At 35.1% G+C, this 21,683-nt stretch overlaps 2 long non-coding RNA genes across 3 annotated transcripts; both read right to left on the reverse strand.

The window, feature by feature from the left end:
• Positions 1-5,035: 5,035 nt before the first annotated feature.
• Positions 5,036-6,526, reverse strand: LOC138156767 (uncharacterized). The gene is made up of 2 exons (XR_011167219.1): positions 5,723-6,526; positions 5,036-5,270 (listed from the first exon to the last, which is right to left on the reverse strand). It is a non-coding gene; the product is annotated as an uncharacterized lncRNA (long non-coding RNA).
• Positions 6,527-7,696: 1,170 nt separating this feature from the next.
• LOC138156768 (uncharacterized) lies at positions 7,697-16,934 on the reverse strand. 2 transcript variants are annotated; one of them, XR_011167221.1, is made up of 4 exons: positions 14,683-16,934; positions 13,981-14,051; positions 10,691-10,765; positions 7,697-10,602 (listed from the first exon to the last, which is right to left on the reverse strand). It is a non-coding gene; the product is annotated as an uncharacterized lncRNA (long non-coding RNA). The 2 variants fall into 2 exon arrangements; XR_011167220.1 differs by having other exon boundaries at positions 10,691-13,407.
• Positions 16,935-21,683: the final 4,749 nt, after the last annotated feature.

Below are 21,683 nucleotides of genomic sequence, written 5' to 3' on the forward strand. Positions count from 1 at the left end.
CTAGGTTCAAACAAAGCAATAAAGTTTTCTCCCAATTCTCACAGCTGAATAACGTTTTCTTACAAGACAGAAGTTGGACTAAACCCATAACTGAATAGACAGTAAGCTAGTTCCAGGACTGAGTCACAAGATTAGATCAATGTGGTTAACTAAATTACCACTATTAACTATTTGCTGTCCTAACCTCTCATTTATTTAATTTTCCCTTTTAATGGGTGAGTGGGCAACCCATTCCCTGCATGGATCACTTATTTATAAGCCAAATCTATAAGGTTTTTTCATAAATTCATAATCATATTGCCAGATTACAGATCAAACTACTTAAAAGGTTCACAATGGACTACAATTGAGAAGGGAGATGTTACCAAGGTAACCAAGAAAATTCAAATATAAACATCATGAAATGGAAGACCAAAGCAATACAATAATTATCACCAATATTAACTAACATCAAGTCCCCTTGTAACCCATCTCCTAGTAATCCATTCTCAGTGTTCATTTAATCAGACTAGTTTTGAGTCCCAGATATCTCATGTAGTCATCTGGTATCTACATATATTTTCTTTGGACTGAAGTGCCCACCAGAAATTATACACCAAAGCCCCATAAACCTGCCAGAAGGGGACCCTACTAGGGTCCCTGGAAACCACCTGATAGGCCATAATAGTGAGGGAATTTTTCATATGTGTTGCTAGAAACATACCCCAGATACAAGTCTGTTCTTGTTAGGTACCCAAGACTTTACTAGAAATGGTACCCCCCTTGGAACCACATTTTGTTGTTAGCAACATACTATACTATAAAAATCCATCTTTTGGGAGACTATGGTCTTCCCTACTGGGGAGGCAGTCTCCAACTGGTTAATAAACACTTCTATCAAATTATAATTGGCTTTGCTGTCATGTCCATTTCATTCGTCCATTTCACTTGGAGTTTCCACGCAGATAGCCTTTGGCTTTGTATTGATAGCTGGACCAGGCTCCCTGGAGGGCCAGGAAAGCAATTCAATACTAGGGGGTGGCAACCAAGAGATGTTCCTTGGCCCCAGGCTTGTATTGCTTTCCTGAGTGAACCAGGGACCTGAATTCTTCCCAAATTCTTTGATAAAGTATAGGCTGATAATGTGCTTTGAGTGTGATGAATTTGGAAAAATGGAGGGTTGTCCCCTGAACTATAGAGTTCACTATGTGCTGTGACACCCCAACTTCAGTACCATCTAAGAGGTATTTTCCTTGCTGCAAATAATCACTTTGCTTGTTCCAGTGCCAAGGAATTAAAGAATGTTGCTAAGGACTCCTGGAAAACAATGGAGCAGGGAGAAAATACCCCAGAATATCGGGCAAAAAGGGAAAAACCAGAGAGGTACAGCTAAGAGAAAGATGAAAGAGAGAAAATCAGAAAAGTGAGAAAAAAGCTTGTCAGTGAGAAACAGTGTGTTCCGAACTCTGCACTGAGAACTCTGCACTGACTGGTTGTGTGACCAAGAATAAATCATTTAACCCTGAGTCTCAATTCATCTGTAAAGTGGGAAGATGAAAAAAGGAGAGGAGAAAATGAGGTCAGAAGTCAACTAGCCTCTTCACTTGGTAAGATCAATCATTCTTACATGTAATTTGGAAATGCAATTAATGTCATCTAGCAGTTTATACTATTGTTGTATTTCGACACTGTATATTGTAAAACCTGAGTGAGAAGAAAATTGTGTAAGACCAGTCGTGTTACTTTAAATATGTATATCTGCTATTTATAAAAACTTGTAAAACTATTAATTAAGCTTTTTTGGGGGCTGTTTTAATGCTAAAATCTAAAACTGTTAATTGATTACTGTACGTGGAAAGGAGGAAACTAACTGGATGAAAACTTGTCTGACTAGTTCTGCCCATTCAGAGCAGTCTCTCCTGCTTACAATTCATATAAATTTTCCTTATGTTGTAAAACTGTTAAATCCTCTAGAAACTATTTCAAGACAAGGCCATTCAGCCTGAGAAAGGAATTTGTTTCAGTCATGTAGTTTTTAAATGAACCTAATTTGATAAGAAGTTGCAAAGATCAAAAAGGATTTCTATAAACTGGCTTTTATATTTTAGAAGGATGGAAAATGGAATTCCTTATATTACAAGATCTGACACATTTTTATTACTTATTGCAGCCCCATGAGAATAGAAATAATTATAACTGGCTCTAAGCTGTAATTGGTGAGGCTTGTTGTTTAAGGTAAAAAGCACTTGGGACCATAACTAAATTTTATTTTGAGTCTGAATTTGGGTATAGTTGTCTGCATTAAATCAGTGTCTGAGAGGAAATGCCACTAGCTACTCAGAGGAATGTATAATGTCAACAGGTGAAGTCTATATTTGGTAAAGGCCGAAGGGACAATCTTAGCCTCTGTCTGGGATGGGATCCCTCCTGGCTCAGTTTACCTATGAGGTTCCTTTGAAAAGGAATGTTTCCCACCTATTCCTGAGTCTAGTTATGAGATGGAACAGATACTGCATGAGATGGCATATCTGTAACTGTACCTGAATTTATACAGAGCCAAGGAGGTTTCTCCTGGTATATTTGAATGTCACATGTCCCTGCTTTTTCCTTCCATAACAGGTTCCTATGCTCAGAGCAAGTAATCAGTAAAAGATATGAGCTCTTTCATGTTAGCTTATTGGAAAATCTAATATTATTTTTTATCTAGAATTAAAACATGTACAGAAAGTTATGCAAACTGCTTAGGATAATTTTAAAGGTTTTCAATTAACTTCCTTCACAAAAGTTTAGTAATCATTTATAAATCTTGAAACTGTTTTGAAGAAGGAAAATACTTTTAGAAGAAATTTTTAAAAACTCTAGTGTGATTTTGAGAGACCCACTAAAACCTCCATTTGCACAATTGATGTAACAAGTTGTAAAGCAGAAGAGAACTTGCTATTTTGATCCATTTTTTAAGCAAGTGTTAATATTTGTAACTGAATATATATGTGTAAAATTCATTCCCCTTTTTTGAGATTCTGTTTGGTACTCCACCTTCTATTGTAGTTTGGGTGATGAATGCTGTTATGTATGACTGTTAATGATTTATTTCTCAAGTCCCTCCAAGCTCTCCGAAACATCCAGGACGCAGTCTGAGTGGTGTATCAGACCACTCTGCTGTAAAGGTGGCTGCAAGAAAAGTCTGGATCCACCCCTCACACATCAAGGTGATGGCTCCTCACGACCCACCAGACCTGTGGGTAATAGATCCAACTGGTTACTTACAACTGATGATAAGAGACTGTCCTGATGCTCCTGTTCCTGGCTTTCCTGCCTTTGGCCGGTTCCAACTCCTATGCTTCCACCTTGTACTCTTGGAATCTTACTAAGACAACTGATGGGACTCTAATTTCAAAAATGTGACTCATGGCCAGCCCACCCTTTTTCTTTGATCACTGTGCCCCAGATTCATGTTGTTTCCCTATACAGGCATGTATTCTGTGGGGACTGATGATGCTGCTTGTGGAGACATGGGCAGAAAAGCAGCCTTTGGTCAACCCAGTCATATGTCTGCCCTGAGGATGGGTCCCCCGAGTGTGGGGGACAGGGAAATATCACTGTGCCAATTGGGATTGTGTAACCATTGCTGACTGGGTCTCTGGTGGCAGCCATGACCACTACATTTCATTTCATTGTAATACCCTTAAGTCATGTAACCCAGTTGTCATCAGGGTTTTGGATTGGATCAAACAGGAGTGGAAAACTGGGATACCTTAGGGAATCAGGTTTTATGTCACAGGAAGGGACTCCGGGGTCTTGTTCAATGCATTCTGGTGCCAAGGGATCTTACTCCCACTGGTCCCAACCCAGTCCTAACCTACTTCCTGATGGCTATCTAACTCCAGATGGGCCCCGCTGTTTCAACCATTACCATCACCCCTGCAGACTCAGGCAGCACTTTGGTAGACCCCAAGTTCCTTGGACCCGAGCTTAATTTCTGATTGCTTGTATGCAGGCACTCATTTTAGTCCCTATTTTAGTTGGCCTTGGTATGGCAGGATTGGCAGCAGTGGGTACCACAGCCCTAGTGCAAGCAAATAGTCATTTTGAGGCCCTCACCTCCCAGATTGACATGGATATCCAAGACTTGGAGAACCAGATCTCCTATTTGGAAACCGCTCTAGATTCCCTGGCTGAAGTAGTCCTCCAAAACTGCCGAGGTTTAGACCTCCTATTTCTCAAAAAAGAAGGACTTTGTATGGTCCTTGGGGAAACTTGCTGCTTTTACACCAATCATTAAGGGGTATTCTGGGAATCTCTGGCTACTGTACACCAACGTTTGGCAGACAGGGAGACTCACCGTCAACAGTCCACGTCTTGGTACCAGTCCCTTTTCAATTGGTCCCCCTGGCTCACATCCCTTGTAACCTTCCTTATAGGACCACTTGCTTTGTTACTACTGGGGTTATTACTGGCCCCATGTTTTATAAATTGCCTGTCCACCTATGTTAGAAAAAGAATACAGGCAGTCAGGCTGTTTGCCCTCCGCACTACCTATGTTCCCTATACTCCCCTGGACTCAGTTGAGTCCGAAGTACAACTATGAACAAGAAAAGGGGGGAGTGAAGTGCCCACCAGAAATTATACACCAAAGCCCCACAAACCTGCCAGAAGGGGCCCCTAACTAGGGTCCCTGGAAACCACCTGATAGGCCATAATAGTGAGGGAACTTTTCATATGTGTTGCTAGATCTCTAACCTAGCTACTAACTGCTAACTACTAACTCTAGACTAGTTACTAGCATAGCCCTTCACTGTTCATCTACTTCCCACCCTTGAGCCTATCAAAATATCACCCACCTTTGAACTGGCCTAGCCCACCATTGTCTGTAGTCTCCAGGTGGCCTCCCACCCTTAATCACTCATTGACCTCATTAACTCCTCCTGAAGACCCTCCCCAAACTCCTCCCCTAGACCACCCCTAGATTCCTCCCACAATCTTCTGTATATAAGACCCCATCCTGTCTTCATGTTTGTGAGAGTGCCATAGAATGACCTGGCACAGACTTAATCTGTGTCTAATGCAAGCAGACTTTTAATAAACTTTACTTTTCTTTGGCTGAGAGAAGACTTGAGTCAAATTCATTCAGCAGGACCCAGCATATTGGCATTTTGGGGTCTCCAGAGCAACCCTGATCCTCTTAGTGAGTAACCTCTTCAGGAATAGAGAAGACCAGGATTCATCTTCAGAAGAGGATACTGAAGCAAAGAAATCCTTTTCTACCCCAAAGAGTGATGTCAAATGGTCACCTGCACAAAAAGAATTCAAAGAAGAACTTTAAAAAGACTTTAAAAATCAAATGAGAGAGATTGAGAAAAAACTTTTTAAAAAAAGAGAAAAACAAGATTATGAAAAGAAAACAAACCAATTAGAAAAGAAGATCCAGAATCTTAAGGAAGAAAATGACTCCTTGAAAATCATAATTGGGCAAGGGAAGCTAGTGAAGTTACAAGAGATCAAGAAATAATAAGATACAATATAAAGAATGAAAAAATTGAAGAGAATGTAAAACATTTAATCAGAAAAACAACTGATCTGGAGATCAAGAAGAGAAAACATAAACATAATTGGATGACCTGAAAGCTATAATAAAAAAAAAAAGAATTTTGATACAGTAATACAAGAAATAATTAAAGAAAATTCTCCTGAAGTGTTAGAACAAGAGGGGAAAGTAGAAATAGAAAAACCCACCAATTATTACCTTAAAAAGATCCTATAAGGAAAGCCATATTGAATTCTGAAAGCCCCAGCTTGTAAAATACTACAGGCAAAAGAAAAGAACAATTTAAATATGGCAGTGCTATATTTAGAACCACACAAGACCTAGCAATGGTGATATTAATCAAAAAGTAAAATGACTGGGGTTCTGGTTGAAAATATCATACCCAGCAAAGCTAAGCATAATCCTGAATGGAAAAAAAGGGATATTTAATGAATTGTCAGACTTTCAGGACTTCATTTAAAAAAACCCCTGAATTTAATAGATTTGACACACAAGAGTCAAGAGAAATATAAGGTACATAACAAAGACAAGGGACTCAATAAGGACAGACTACTTGCTTTTTATGTATGGAAAATGTAAAACATATGTCTAAGATTGTTATTAGCAATTGAGTAGTTTGTAAGAAAGATTGGGATAGACCCAAGTATATGATTTTAAATAGTAAAACCATTTAGGAACAGCTAAAAAGAGTAATTTTCTTATATAATTGAGGTGCAAGAAGAAGAAGAATTAGATGGGGGAGGAGGGCTGGTAGTTCTGGCAATCTATTTTCATGGGGAATGTATTCAAGAGGAAACAACACACACACATATATCTAAACGACCATAAAAATCTTCTAAATTCAGAAAGGAATAAAATGCTAAGTGGGGAGAGGATAAGGGAGTGATCTTTAGAAGGGAGGGTGAGGGAATAAGTTAAAAGGGGAGTATAGAAGGGTGTTTAGATAGGGGATAAGGGAAGGTTAAGTAATAGGGCAAGTAATAGTAGAGGAGTAAAGTAGCAGTAAAGTAGAGGAGTCAGGAGGGATACAAAAGAAGAGATACACACAAATATAAAATAAGGATTAGGAGTAGAATTTGTTAGGGAAAAAGCAGCAGGGGTGGGGTAATCATGATATTGGACAAAGTTAAGGCTAACATAGATTTAATCAAAAGAGAAAAATAGGGAAACTACACTATACGTCAGCCATATTTATCAACGTGGTTTTAGAGTATTTAAAACGACCATACAGCCCCTCCTGAGTTCAATGGGCAAATTTTGGATTCAGAAAGCACAGAAGTTTGGTTCTCGACCATAAGTGGTCTGCTTTCTGCTGGAAACTACCAGCACAGCCAAGGAAAACATGCCTTGCCAATATCCAGTATTGACACCAGAGCAAAAGAAAGAACTGTCTGATATAGCTCACCAAATTGTTGCTTCAGGCAAGGGAATCTTGGCAGCAGATGAATCCACCAGTAGCATTGCAAAGCGCCTGCAGTGCATTGGAATTGAGAACACAGAGGAAAATTGTTGCCTCTATAGGCAGTTGCTTCTGACAGCAGATGATCAAGTGAACTCCTGTATTGGATGCGTTATCTTTTTCCATGAGACACTCTACCAGAAAGCTGATGATAGTCCTCCCTTCCCCAAAGTCATAAAGGCAAAGGATGACATTGTGGGCATCAAGGTGGACAAAGGTGTAGTGCCCCTGGCAGGGACTAATGGTGAGACTACCATCCAAGGTCTGGATGGGCTGAGTGAGTGTGGTGCCCAGTATGAGAAGGATGGAGCTAACTTTTCCAAGAGGCATTGTGTACAGCTTTCTGGGCTGGGCTCCCAGCGCTGTAATGAACCCTTCTTGTCCACCTGCCAGGTTGTCTTCAGTGGGTGGTTTGTTTTTCTCTGTCACTTCGTGGGTTCTGTAGCCCTAAAATTTGTTTAGAGTCATTTTTTATAGGTATTTGAGGTGGTTATGGGGAAAGCACAGGGAGTTTTTCCTACTTCTACTTCTACATCGACATCTTGGCTCCTCCCCTCATACGATGAATCTTTTAAAAATTAATGAAAGTCCAACTATAAACTAAACTCTTCTGCCTTTTAAAATTATCAGATAGTTTAAAAATGGGAAAATCATTTCACTTTCTTTACCATTATCAATATAGCTTTATATATAAAGTCCTCAATCCAGTTTTGAGAACTTATTACTAAAACGTACTGAAAACTGGAATTTCCATGATAGATAAATTTGGAAGTCAATTATATACCTTTATATAGTTCTTAAACAAAACAGTCTAATCCTGTTGCTTTCTCAAAATTTACTATTCCATATAATTAGAAAACTTTTACATTACATCTTTGTCTTATTACTTTGTATTCCCTCTTTTAGGAGGATATCATCCCTATACTATAATTTGACCATAAACACAGGTTAAAATTGTAAAATGTTCATACCTACATCCTATTATAGTAACTCAGAAATGCTCCAGTATCCATCTATTATTTAATAGTTTTAATATTGTACTTAAAAATTTCTTGATGATTGAACTTTCTATAAAAGTAAAAGGAGGGGCATGACTATAACAATGTCATATATCATAATAGGAGGAAGACTCCCTTAGTTCTGTTTGAATACAGGCATGAGTCATATCTAACAGCCAATCATGTAGTCACAGGGTGTCAAAAGCAAGGCTAAAGATTAACAAGGTGTGGAAATTTTTCTTTTCAGGAAGGAAATAGTAGATTGGGGAAATAGAGTAAAGAGGATCTTACCTTATGTTATACCAAGTTTGTTCCCAAAACTTTTCCCAGGCACAGACATCCACTTTTAGAAGTTCTCAGATTGCAGCATATGCCATTTTCTACTATTGGCTTCATGACAATTCAGATAACTATCCCTGTACTTAAACTCAAACCAATAGTAAATTACAGTTCCAGGAATTTTTACCTCAAATAGTAAAATTTCACTAACTCCAAATTAGGACTTGAATATCTTTCCTGATGTTTCCCTAACAGGTAACATTTCATTTATCTTTTATTTATAAATTAAAACTACCCATATTCTGGGGCTTCAGACATATAGCAAACACCTGACATTTTACATGACCATCATTACTATGTTGAAGCTACATCTTTAACCTACCTATATACTTTCATAATAGCAAAAATTTTCAAATGAAAATTCTATTATAGTAAACTTATTATTACTACCATCTATTTTATAACAAAATATATTTCACTAAACATTTAACAATTTTCAAATATCTATTTTTATCACATTCTTTTAAAAGCTAAATTCATAATTTAATAAGCATCTAGATTAAAAAGGAAGTTGTATAATAACATTTGTTTTACAATGGTCTCTCAAATCTCATGAGATAAAGAATTTAGAAATACAATAACAATATAAATAATATCATTTATCTGAATATGAAACGCAACTTCAGATGATATCAATTTAGTAAATTGCATCTCCAAATCATCCCATATAAAAATTATTAATCTTATTACCTTTGGAATTTTAAACCCACTTCAGAGTTATCAGACTTGGAACAATTACATTCAATTAAAGAAATAATAATAAAGTGCTTACCATATGCCAATCACTATGGTAAGTATTTACATGAGATTATTTTAATCCTTACAATGACTGTGGTACATGGGTACCATTATTATTTTTCTCTTTACAGATCAGAAAACTGAGGCAAATGGAGATAAGAAAACTTACTTAAGATCACACAGCTAATAACTTTCTGTGACCAGAATGTAATTTAAGTTTTCCTACATTTTTCCAGCACTTTTTTCAGCACTTTTATTTGGGAACTTGACTGAGATGAGAGGGGTTAATAGAATAAGAGGGAGAGGGTCTCTGAGCTGTGGGAATCATAGTAGACCTTTGGTTTAAATAATCTTTTCTCTTTTTATGGTTAGGGAAGGGTTAACAACAGGTTAATAAAGTGCAAACCATATGCCTATTATTTTTTAGTCTGGAATTACTTCCAAACCAGCTGCCTTTCTTCATTGCCCTAAAACAATAAGCCTACCCATCTTCAGGAGGGACAATTTTATTTAAGTGCCATTTACCTTTATCTTTACTAGAATTTAATTCTTATTTTTCTGTAAAACAAATTCTATAGAGTGATACCCCCAAACTCACTAAAATATTTTGAAGGTAATGAGTTCCTGGAATTACCCCCAATCCTAAGCTTTGTCCCCTGCAATCTTAAAACTATTAATCTATGAACCTCCTTAATCTACTAAAATGTTTTTAGCAGTTCTAGAAAATTTGATTATCTTACTTCATTTCTATAATTCCAATGTGGCCAAGGCTGAAATGACTGGAAAAAAGTATCTTGCCGGTTTTTTTTTCTTTTCCTCTTTTCTTATAACCTAATATCCCATGGAAAGCCTAAAGTGGGAGTCAGTCCTGCTTACAAGGATGCTTCACATATGAAAGTTCATTAATATTTTCTGGGATTCTCAATTCTTTGCAGCCTCTTAACAGTTTTCTAGTTGGCTGCATTTTCCCTTTTCAGAAATCTTCATGGTAACAGAATATACAAACAACACAAACACAATGTAAGATAAAGATTTTCCAACATTTTACAAAGACAAACACAGACAAAATGACAAAACAATCATATAATTCAAAACAGCATAATTCTATCTGAGCTTTCCTTAAGGGCATCCAAGTTACAAATGGCTTCTTATTTGGTGGCTCCAAATAGCCATTTATTAAAAACATCTCTTTCAGGGTATTTAATTTTCTTTCTGGATTCACCAAGACATTTCTTTTGGTAATTTATTTTATTCCTTTTTAAAGAATGTCTAGTTGGCCAACAATATCAAATCATGCCAATTACTTATGAAACTTGCAAAAGTATGCAAGACTAAATGCATATCCCCTGCAGCCAAGTTCCTTGGTAACTCATTCTTAGTTCCTAAGTTTCATATATTAAAACCTAAAGGAAACAGACACAAAAGGTACTTGGTCCAAAGAAATTGAAAGGCCTCACCAAGAAGAGGTGGATGAATCCTCTCTTCAGTCATGACAATGAAATTTTCAATCTTCCAGCAGAGCAAAGCTCAACCAAAGATGGGAGCTTGGGAATCAAAGAGGGAAAAATCACTCACTGCCACTCTCAAAGTACAAATCAAGCAAAGCCCAAAGGGTTCCTGTTGGTACTATACCGTGGCTCACACTGGAGGCAGGGAAGGAGGAATTAACCCTTTTTTGATTGTACTTTTCATACCAAACTGTCAACTCTGAAAATAAATGACCAAAGGTCACAAAGGTTATGTAGCTGCTGTTAACCCTAAAAAATACCAAAGAATTCACAGAGATAATACCCTAACTATTAACACTGAAGAATAAAATGAAACCAAAGAACTAATAGTTATAAGCAAAAACCTTTCTTTATTTCACTGGTACTGAATCTATTAATTACAAGATTAATATGAAAACATCTGAGTTACTATTATAGTGGGATACAAGTATTAAAGATGTAATATGTATTTGTGGCCAATATTATTCAATATTGTATTAGAAATACTAACAACAGCAATAAGAGAAGAAGAAAAAGAAATTGAAGGAATTAGAGTGGGCAACAAGGTAATAAAACTATCTCTTTTTTTGCAGACAATTTGAAGATATACTTGGAAAATGTTAAAGATTAAACTGAAAAGTTAGTAGAAACAACTAATAATTTTAGTATTATTATTATTATTAGTAATTAATAAGTTTAGAAAGTATCAGGATATAAAATAAACCTACATAAATCATCAGTATTTCTATATATCACCAATAAAACCTACAATAAGAGATAGTAAGAGATACTCCATTTAGAATAATTGTAGGTAGTATAAAATACTTAGGACTAAACCTACCAAAACCCAGGAACTACATGAACACAATTATAAAACTTTTATACAATTCAGGTCATATTTAATAAATGGAGAAACATTAATTGTCCATGCATAGACAGAGCCAACATAATAAAAAGGACAATTCTATTCAAACTAATCTATTTATTCAGTGCCATCCCAATTAAATTGCCAAAAAAAAACCCTATTTTATTGAGCTAAAATAAAAACAAACAAACTAAAATTCATTTGGAAGAATAAGAGGTCAGGAATATGAAAGGAATAATGAAAAAAGAAATATGAAGGAAGAACATTTAGCAGTATCAGATCTTAAAATATATTATAAGGCAATAATTATTAAAAGTATACCTAATTTTAGCTCCTAATCATGACTTTTTAATTTTGACAATTTTCTCTTTAATTCTGATTCCCTAATATTGACAATTTTGCCTCATATTGGATCTCTAATTTTGACTTCTCAATTTAGACAATTTGACTTTTTAATGTTGACTCTCTTATCTTGATTTTGATTCATTTATTTAGACAACTTGACTCCCTAATTTTGACAATTTTACTCACTAATCTTAATTCCCTAATTTTGACAATTTGACTCCCTAATATTGTCCTTAATCTTAACAATTTGATTCACTAATTTTGAATCCTTAGTCTTTAACATTTATGCACTAATTTTGACAATTTTACTCCTTAATTTTAGCTCCTGGATTCTGATTTTGTAGTATTGACTTCCTAAATTAATTTAGACAATTTGACTCCCTAATTTGGATGCCCTAATTTTGACTTCCTCATTTTGACAATTTTACTTCTAATTTTAGCTCCCAAATTTGGATTTTGTAATTTTGACAACATAATTTTCTAATGTTCACTTCTTAATTTAGACATTGACTCCATAATTGTGACTTCCTTACTTTGACAACCTGGCTCATGAACTGGGTTCCCTAGGAAAGAGAAGAGAAACTATGTTGGATAAGCATGGAGCTCTGAACCCAGCTGTAGGAAGCAAGGGCTGATGAAAGAAATTTTCTGTTCCCCCTGAGACATTTATTATGTGTCCTGTTCTTTTAATTTTAAGAGGGCATAACATCCACATCTCAATTGATCTCCCTCCCACACTAAACCATGTGGCCTTTCTGGAGAAATTGAAACCATTTTGACAATCTGATCCCCTAATTTGGACTCCCTAATTTTGACTTCATAATTTTGTCCATTAGTCTCCTTAGTCTTGATTCCTTAATTTTGACCACTTCATTTCTTCGTATTAATTCTCTAATTTTGACTTTATAATTTAGTGAAAAGCCAAGAATGAGCAGCTTTCAAGAGCACTGCTGCTGTGAACAGCTTTCAAGGTTCTGATTATACAGTATGGTGAGCTCTCTATTCAGTAACAAATGAAGGCATTACAAAATCACAGACATTAAAATACAGCATTTACAATGTTATGGCTTAACAACTTATCATTAAAGTGGCCACATAACTTTCACCAAAGTGGTCACATAGTTTTAAACCAAGTACATTCATTTAGTAACTCAATCATTCTAAAGGAGGCAAGCCTCCTTAATTGACACAAAGTACAGAGGTCAAAAGTTTTCTACCCCTAGGTCACATTGTCTTAATCTCTTCAATCAAAAAGTCCCCTTTCTTCTTAACTGTAGATTAGTTTCTATTCATCCTTAAGTAGTAAGTCCTTAACTCAATCATCTAAATGTAAAGGTCAAAGTTCTCCACCCCTAGTAAATAACTATCTTCTCAGTTTGCATTAAAAACCCAAGGAGAGTAACATTCACACTCATTGCTGGCATCCTCATCAATCCACTTTCTGCCTGTGAAGTCAACAAAGACCCAACAACAAGGTCAGAGGAATCAACACAAATCATCAGTATAGTCCTTGGACCTAGGAAATCATCAGCAAAACCCTCCTCCAGGATTTCTGTAAACATACAAGAAAATCCTCTTTCAGGGCTTCTGAACCAGGAGCAAGGTCCCAGGGCTTCTGTACCAACAGCACCGTCCTCTGACAGCAGGCAAATCTTACAAAGTAACATCAAAACAGACAAAGTACCAGTTAAATGAGCTAAAGGAGCAACTAGGTAGTAAAACTATAGTAGTATAGTACCTTGTTTTACCTCTCAAACCTAGATAAATTTAACTGTAAAATGAGAAAGTAATTAAATGAATAAAAATTTAGGAAATTTAGATCTCTAGGGATTATTGAGAGTTAGTAAAAAAGAGTTTATCTTTCTCAGCTGTGTATGGCATTTTCACAAAAATTAACCACGTATAAAATTTCACAAACATGCAGAAAAGAAGAAATATTAAAGGCATCTTTTCCTGACCATAATGCAATAAAATCACATCTGAAAGAGGGCCTTTAAATTATAGATTAAAAATTGATTGGAAATAAAATAATCATTAAAAGTCAAATAAGAAATTATAGAACTCAGTTTTGTTAAAGATAATGACAACAATGAGACAATATACCAAAATTTGTGGGGTATAGCCAAAGCAGTATGGGGGAGGGGGGAAGAGTATGCACGATAGATAGATAGATAGATAGATAGATAGATAGATAGATAGATAGATAGATAGATAGATATACTTACCTGAATAAAGAAAAAACTAAATCAGCAAATTGTGCATGCAACTAAAAAACAGGAAAACAACCAATTTAAACCTGCAATTAAAAACAAAAATAGAAATCTTGAAAATCAAGGGAGAGATTTTTAAAAATAATTTTTAAAAATTAAGTTATAAACTAGCACAAGTTTTTTAAATAACAAAGTAGATAAGCCATTGTCTAATTTGATTTCTTAAATCAAATTAGCAGTATCAAAAATGAAAAAGTGAATTCAGAACCAATGAAGAGGAAATAAAATAATTATTAGGAGCTATATTCCAATAAAACTGGCCGCCTAAATTAAGTGGACAAATATTTACAAAAACACAAAAATGCCCTTATTAACAAAACAGGAAGTAGAATATTTAACCCTATTTTAGAAAAAGAAATTGGACAAGCCATAAATGAGTTCTTTAAGGAGGAAAAAAATAACAAAAAAGGACAGGACCAGATGTATTTATATGTGAATTCTAACCATCATTTATTTTGTTTTGTTTTGTTTTTTGCTTTTGGAGGGGGAAGGCAAGGCAATTGGGGTTAAGTGACTTGCCCAAAGTCACAAGGTTAGTAAGTGTTAAGCGTCTGAGGCCAGATTTGAACTCAGGTCCTCCTGACTCCAGGCCGGTGCTCTATTCACTGCACCACCTAGCTGCCCCCCAAACATTTAAAGAACAATTAATTCCAATACCTTATATTAAATAGGCAGGGGACTCCTACTAAATCCTTTTCTATGACACAAATATGGTCTTGATACCTAAATCAAAGAGTCAAAACACAAAAAAGCTAGATGAATTTCCCCAGTGAAGTTTGAGGCAAAAATAAATAAATAAAATACAAGCAAGATTACAGCTATATATCACTAAACTCATATACTATGACCAAGCTCAATTTATAGCAGGAATGCAGGTCTGGTTCAATATTAGGAAAATCACATTTTTTTTCAGTAGATGTAAAAAAAGCTTTTGATGAAATGCAACACCCATTCCTGTTTAAGAGGAAAATAAAACTACACCTATAAGCACTGAAATAAATGGAGCTTTCCTCAAAATAAGTATAGCATCATCATGCAAAACCAAGACCAAGCATTATCTGTAATGAAAAAAAACCTAGAAGTCTTTCCAATAAAAATCAAAGGGGAAGCAAGGATGTTCATTATCACCATTATTATTCCATATTATACTAGAAATGCTAGCTGGAGCAATAAGACATACACATACACATCCCCCAAAATACTGAAGGAATAACAGAGACAAAGGGGAACCAAAACCATCATTTTTACAGATGGTACTAGAGAACCCCATTAGATTGTAAGCGCATTGAATGCAAGGAGTGTTCTTGCCTCTTTTTGGATCCCCAGTGTTTAGCACACTGTGTAGTACTTAACAGGAATTTAGTAAATGTTTGTTAATTGATTAATGACATATATTATATCCACATTATTCTCTCCTAGCTGGAGAGCTGCAATCAGTTTTCCTCTGTAATGTCCCAGTGGTGAGAATGTCTCACAATAAGCCAGAAGCATCACCAGAAGTACTGTACTACCCATTTCCCATTTCTATTATATTATTCCATTCAAACTTGGCCTTATTATCCCCAATTGTGGGCTAGGCCTTACTCAAGCCTTACTCTTCATGGTTTAGACTTAATATTAGAATGAAATAAAATATTCAAAGGTCTCTGAACAGGTAACAAAATATATACTTGTTCAAAGAAGTGAATTCAACAGAACATCTTTCACACAGAATACTATACTGATTCAGCTGAACTCATCTAAACTGGCTCCAAGTTGCCCAGGATGGTCTACCAGCTGGTACTGAGTACAAAAACTCCAGGAGATGATGTAAGGCTCCTGAGACTAAAGAATACAGGATGAGTTAAAAACCATTTAAGGAAAATAAGTAGCTCAGCACATATGACAGAGAACCTCCTACCAAAACTTTGCTACTGAGAGTCAAGACAGACTTTTAACCACTTTCTGACCCTTGACCTTTCTTCTATCAATCATAGAGATTTCCCCCCTCTTTCCCTGATCAAATTCCAAAATGATAATATTCAGTTCCTTGCAAAATATCTTCAGTGTATACTGTTGTTTGTTCCTTGTTTCTTTTAATGCCTATGTAGTATGTAAATTAATTTAGGTAGAATTTTCATTTGTATTATATTGGTTCAGCCTACCCATGAGCTATTAATATTGATCCAATTGTTTAGATCTGACTTTATTTGTGTGAAAAGTGTTTTTTAGTTGTGTTCATATAATTCCTGGGTTTCTCTTGGCAGGTAGACCCACAAATATTCTATATTGTCTAGTTATTTTAAATAGAATTTCTCTTTCTATCTCTTGCTGCTGGACTTTGTGGGTAATATGTAGAAATGCTGATGATTTATGTGAGTTTATTTTGTATCCTGAAACTTTGCTAAAGTTAACAATTTCAAGTAAATTTTTTAGTTGATTCTCTAGGATTTTTAAAGTATAACATCATATCATCTGCAAAGGGTGATAGTTTTGTTTCCTCATTGCCTATTCTAATTCCTTAACTTATTTTTCTTCTCTTATTGCTATAGCTAACATTTCTAGTATAATATTAAATAATAGAAGTGATAATGAGCATCCTTGCTTCACCTCTGATTATACTGGGAAGACTTCTAGATGAACCCCATTACAGATAATACTAGCTGATAGTTTTAGATAAATATTACTTAGCATTTTAAGGTAAGCTTCATTTATCCCTGTGCTCTCTAGCATTTTTAATAGGAATGGGTGCTATGTTTTGTCAAAGACTTTTTCTGTATCTATTGAGATAATCATATGATTTCTGTTGGCTTTGTAATTGATGTGGTCAACTATGCTGATAGTTTTCCTAATATTGAACTGGCCTTGCATTTCTGGTATGAATTCCACCTGGTCATAGTGTATGATCTTTGGGACATATTGCTATAATATCTCTGATAGTATTGTATTTAAATTTTTCACATCAATATTCATTAGGGAAATTGGTCTATAATTTTCTTTCTCTGTTTTTGCCCTTCCTGGTTTGGGTATCAGCACCATATTTATGTAATGAAAGAAATTTGGGGGGGGCAGAGGAGCCAAGATGGTGGAGTAAAAGCACAAACTTGGCGTGGGTTCTGGCTCCAACCACTTCCAGTACCTGTAAAAAAATGACTCTAAACAAATTTTAGAGCTACAGAATCCACAAAGTGACAGAGAGAAACAAATCTCCCGCTGAAGGCAGCCTGCAGGCCAACAGGAAGGATCTATAGCAGCCACTGGGAGCTCAGTGCAGTCCCATGTGAGCACAGTTCCGGCCCCAGGGCAGCCCCAACCGGTGGCAGCAGGTTACTCAGCAAAACTGAGTATAAAGATACAGGGAAAAATATGGTCATTCAATGAAATAGAGGATTTTCAAGCATTCTTGAAGAAAAAACCTGAGCAGAACAGAAAATTTGACTTTCAAATACAAGAGGTGCATAAGGAACTTATTAAAGTTGAACTATTTACATTCCTACATGTAAAACTGATAATTGTAACTCATGAGACTTTTATCACTATGAGGATAGTCGAAGGGAATATGTATATATGTATGTGTGTGTATACATATATATGTATGTATAGGAGGTCATATGTGTAAAAATATTTATGTGAGTATGTGCATATGTGTGTACATGTATACATAGACAGAGGGGGCAGGATGAGTTGAATATGAAGGGATGATATTTAAAAAATAAAGAGGTGAGAGAGGAGATTGGGAGAATGAGATTGAGATATTGGGAGAATGAGAAAGGGAGAGATAGATTAGGGTAATCTCATATGAAAGAGCCATGAGAAAACTGTTACAATGGATGGGAAGTGCAGGAAGGTGAAAGGGAATGGGTCAAACTTACTCTCATTGAATTTGGCTTAAGGAAGGAAAAACATACACACTCAATTGGGTATCTCACCCTACAGGAAAGTAGGCGGGGGGGGGGGATAAGAGGGGACATGAGAGAAGGGAGGGCAGACTGGGGGAGAGGGTAGTTAGAAGCAAACACTTTTGAAAAGGGATAGGGTCAAAGGAGGAAACAGAATAAGTGGGGGGGGGCAGGATAGGATGGAGGGAAATATAGTTAATATTTCACAATATAACTACTATGGAAATGTTTTGTATAACTACACATGTACAACCTATATTGAATTGCTTATCTTCCTAGTGGGGGCTGGTTAGAAGGGAAGAAGGGTAAGAATCTGGAACTCAAAAGTTTCTAAAACATATCTTAAAAAAATTGTTCATTTGTTTGTTTTTTTACACGTAACTGGGAAATAGAATATACAGGCATTGGGGTATAGAAATCTGTCTTGCCCTACTAGAAAGTTGAGGAGGGGGACTAGGGAGGATATAAAAGAGAACAGATTGAGGGAAGGGGTATTCACTAGGCTTGGTATTTTGGGGTGGGGGAAAGATGGGGAGAAAAATTTATAACTCAAAATTTTGTGGAAATGAATGTTGCAAACTAAAAATAAATTGAGAAAAAATGATAATAAAAAAACAACAACAACAAAAAGAAATTTGGTAGGACTCCATCTATTTTTCCAAATAGTTTGAATAATATTGGGATTAATTGTTCTTTAAATGTTTGGTAGAATTCTCTTTTGAATCCATATGTTCTGGGGAATCTTCTCTTAGGAAGTTTGTTAATGGCTTGATCTATTTCTTTTTCTCAGATAGGGTTATTTAAGTATTTTATTTCTTCTCTTAATCTGGGTAATTTATATTTTTATAGATATACATTCATTTAGGTTGTCAAATTTATCAGCATATAATTGGGCATAAAAGCTCCAAACAATTGTCTTAATTTCCTCTTCAATGATAATGAATTCATTTTTTTTTCATTTTTAACACTATTTGGTTTTCTTTCCTTTTTTAATCAAATTAACCAATGCTTTATCTATTTTATTTATTTCCCCCCCATAAAACCACCTTCTAGTTTTATTTATCTAGTTTGATGGTTTAAAACTTTCAGTTTTATTAATTTCTCCTTTGATTTTCAGGATTTCCAATTTGGTGTTTAATTGGGAATTTTAAATTTGTTCTTTTCCTAGTTTTTTTTTTAAATTGTGTGCCCAATTCATTGGTCTGCTCTTTATTTTATTTTTGTAAGCAATTAGAAATATAAATATTCTCCTAGGCACCATTTTGACCGTATCCTATAAATTTTGGTATGTTGTCTCATCGTTGTAATTTTCTTCAATGAAATTATCAATTATTTCTATGATTTGTTCTTCAACTCACTTTTTTTTTTAGTATTAGGTAAATTAATTTCCAATTAATTTTTAGTCTCTTGTCCATTATTGAATGTAATTTTTATTGCATTATTATCTGAAAAGGTTGTGTTTCCCATTTCTCCTTTTCTGCATTTGGTGGTAAGGTTTTTATGTCATAATACAGGGTCAGTTTGTGTAGGTGCTAAGAAAAGGTACATTCCTTTCTATTTCCATTCATTTTTTTTTCCAGAGATCTATCATATCTAACTTTTCCAGATTTTTATTTACCACCTTAACTTCTTTCTTATTTATTTTTTGGTTAGATTTACCTAGTTCTGAGAGGAGAGATTTGATATCCCCCACTAGTAGAGTTTTATTATCTATATCCTCCTGTAACTCATTCAACTTCTTCAAAAATTTGGATGCTATGCCATTTGGTGCATATATGTTTAGTACTGATATGACTTCATTGTCTATGGTACCTTTCAGCAAGATAGAGTTTCATTCTTTATCTCTGTTAATTAGTTCTGCTTTTGCTTTGTTTGAGATCCTGACTGCTAGTCCTGCTTTCTTTCTTTTTTTTTTTTTACTTATACTGAAGCACAACAGATTCTGCTCCAGCACCTTACCTTTACTAGATGTTTCTGTGCTTCAAATGTGTTTCTTATAAACAGCATATTTTAGAATTCCAGGTTTTAAACCATTCTGTTATTTTTTTCCATTTTGTAGGTAAGTTCATTTTACTCCATTTATTTAGCTATGACTACTGTGTATTTCCCTCCATCTTATTTTCCCCATTTATCTTTTTCTCTATCTAACGTTTCACCCTGTCCCTCCTCACAAATACTGTTGGACAAAAACTGCTAGAATTGGAAAGCAGTTTGGCAGCAACTAGGTATAAATCAACATCTTACACTGTACCAAGGTAAGGTCAAAATGACTACATAATTTACACATAAAGAATGCTATCATAAGCAAATTAGGAGAGCATGAAATAGTTTACCTGTCAGATCTATGGAGAAGAATTTATGACTAAATAAGATATTGATAGCATTACAAAATGTAAAATGGATCGTTTTGATTATGTAAAATTTAAAATTTTTGCACAAACAAAACTAATGCAACCAAAATTAGAAGGAAAGCAAAAAAACTAGGTGGAAAATTTATAGCAAGTGTCTCTGATAAAGGTGTTATTCTCAAATACATAGAGATCTGGGTCAAATTTGTAGGAATACAAGTCATTTTTCAATTGATAAATCGCCAAAGGATTATGAACAAGCAGTTTTCAGAAGAAGAAATCTAAGGTATCTGTAGTTACAGGAATAAAATGTTCCAAATCCCTATTAATTACAGAAATGAAAATTAAAACAATTCTGAGATACCACCTCACACCTATCAGATTGGCTAGTATGACAAAATAAATTAGAAATATTGGAAGAAATGTGGGAAACCCTAGACAATAATGCATTGCTGGTGGAGTTGTGAATTGATCCAACCATTCTGGAGAGCAATTTTGAACTATGCACAAAAGGCTAGAAAACTGTATATACCTTTGATCCAGCAATAGAAACTGCTAGGTCTATATTCCAAAGAGATGTTTTTGGTACAAAAATATTTATAACAGTATTTGTGGTGGCTAAAAATTGGAAATTGAGGGTATGCCCATCAATTGGGCAATGGCAGAACAAGTTGTGGTATATAATTGTAATGGAATATTATTATGCTATAAGAAATGATAAGCAGAATGGTTTCAGAAAAACCTGAGAAGACTTACGTGAATTGGTGCATAGTGAAGTGAGTAGAACCAGAACATTGTACATAGTAACAGCAACATTGTGAAATGAAGAATTATGAATGACTTAGATATTCTTCAGAGTAAAGGGAACTATTTTCACTTCTTTCTTTTTTTTCCTTTAGTCTTCTTGCACAAAATTACTGTCAAAATATTTAACATGACAGCACACATATAATCAATATCACATTGCTTACCATAGTCAGATAGTGGCAAAGGAAGGGTGAGAGAGAATTTGGAACTCAAAGCTTAAAAAAAAAGTGATAAAAATTTTTTACATGTAATTGGAGGGAAAGAATAAAATATTGTTTAAAAAAATTAGGGATGCAAAATTAGAAAGTCAAAATGAGAGAGTCACATTGTCAGAATTGGACATTCAAAATTAGGGAGTCAAATTGACTGCATCAGATTTCTACAATAAGGGAGTCTATTTTAAAGGAGTCAAGTTGTCTAAATGTAATAGTACTGGAGTTTGAAGATCCCCTTGTATTGGCAAGCTAACAGGTACTTAGCACTTAGTTCCAAGTTCATGATTGTGTTAAATATTAAGATCTAGAACTTGTGAATTTCACAGTGGGAGAAACTTCCAGTTGTGTGTGTGTGGGAGAGAGAGAGAGAGAGAGAGAGAGAGAGAGAGAGAGAGAGAGAGAGAGAGAGA

The sequence above is a fragment of the Petaurus breviceps genome, unplaced genomic scaffold (genome assembly GCF_028583685.1).
Source record: "Petaurus breviceps papuanus isolate PSGF00001 unplaced genomic scaffold, PetGlider_PUasm1.0 164, whole genome shotgun sequence".
NCBI lineage: Eukaryota > Metazoa > Chordata > Mammalia > Diprotodontia > Petauridae > Petaurus > Petaurus breviceps.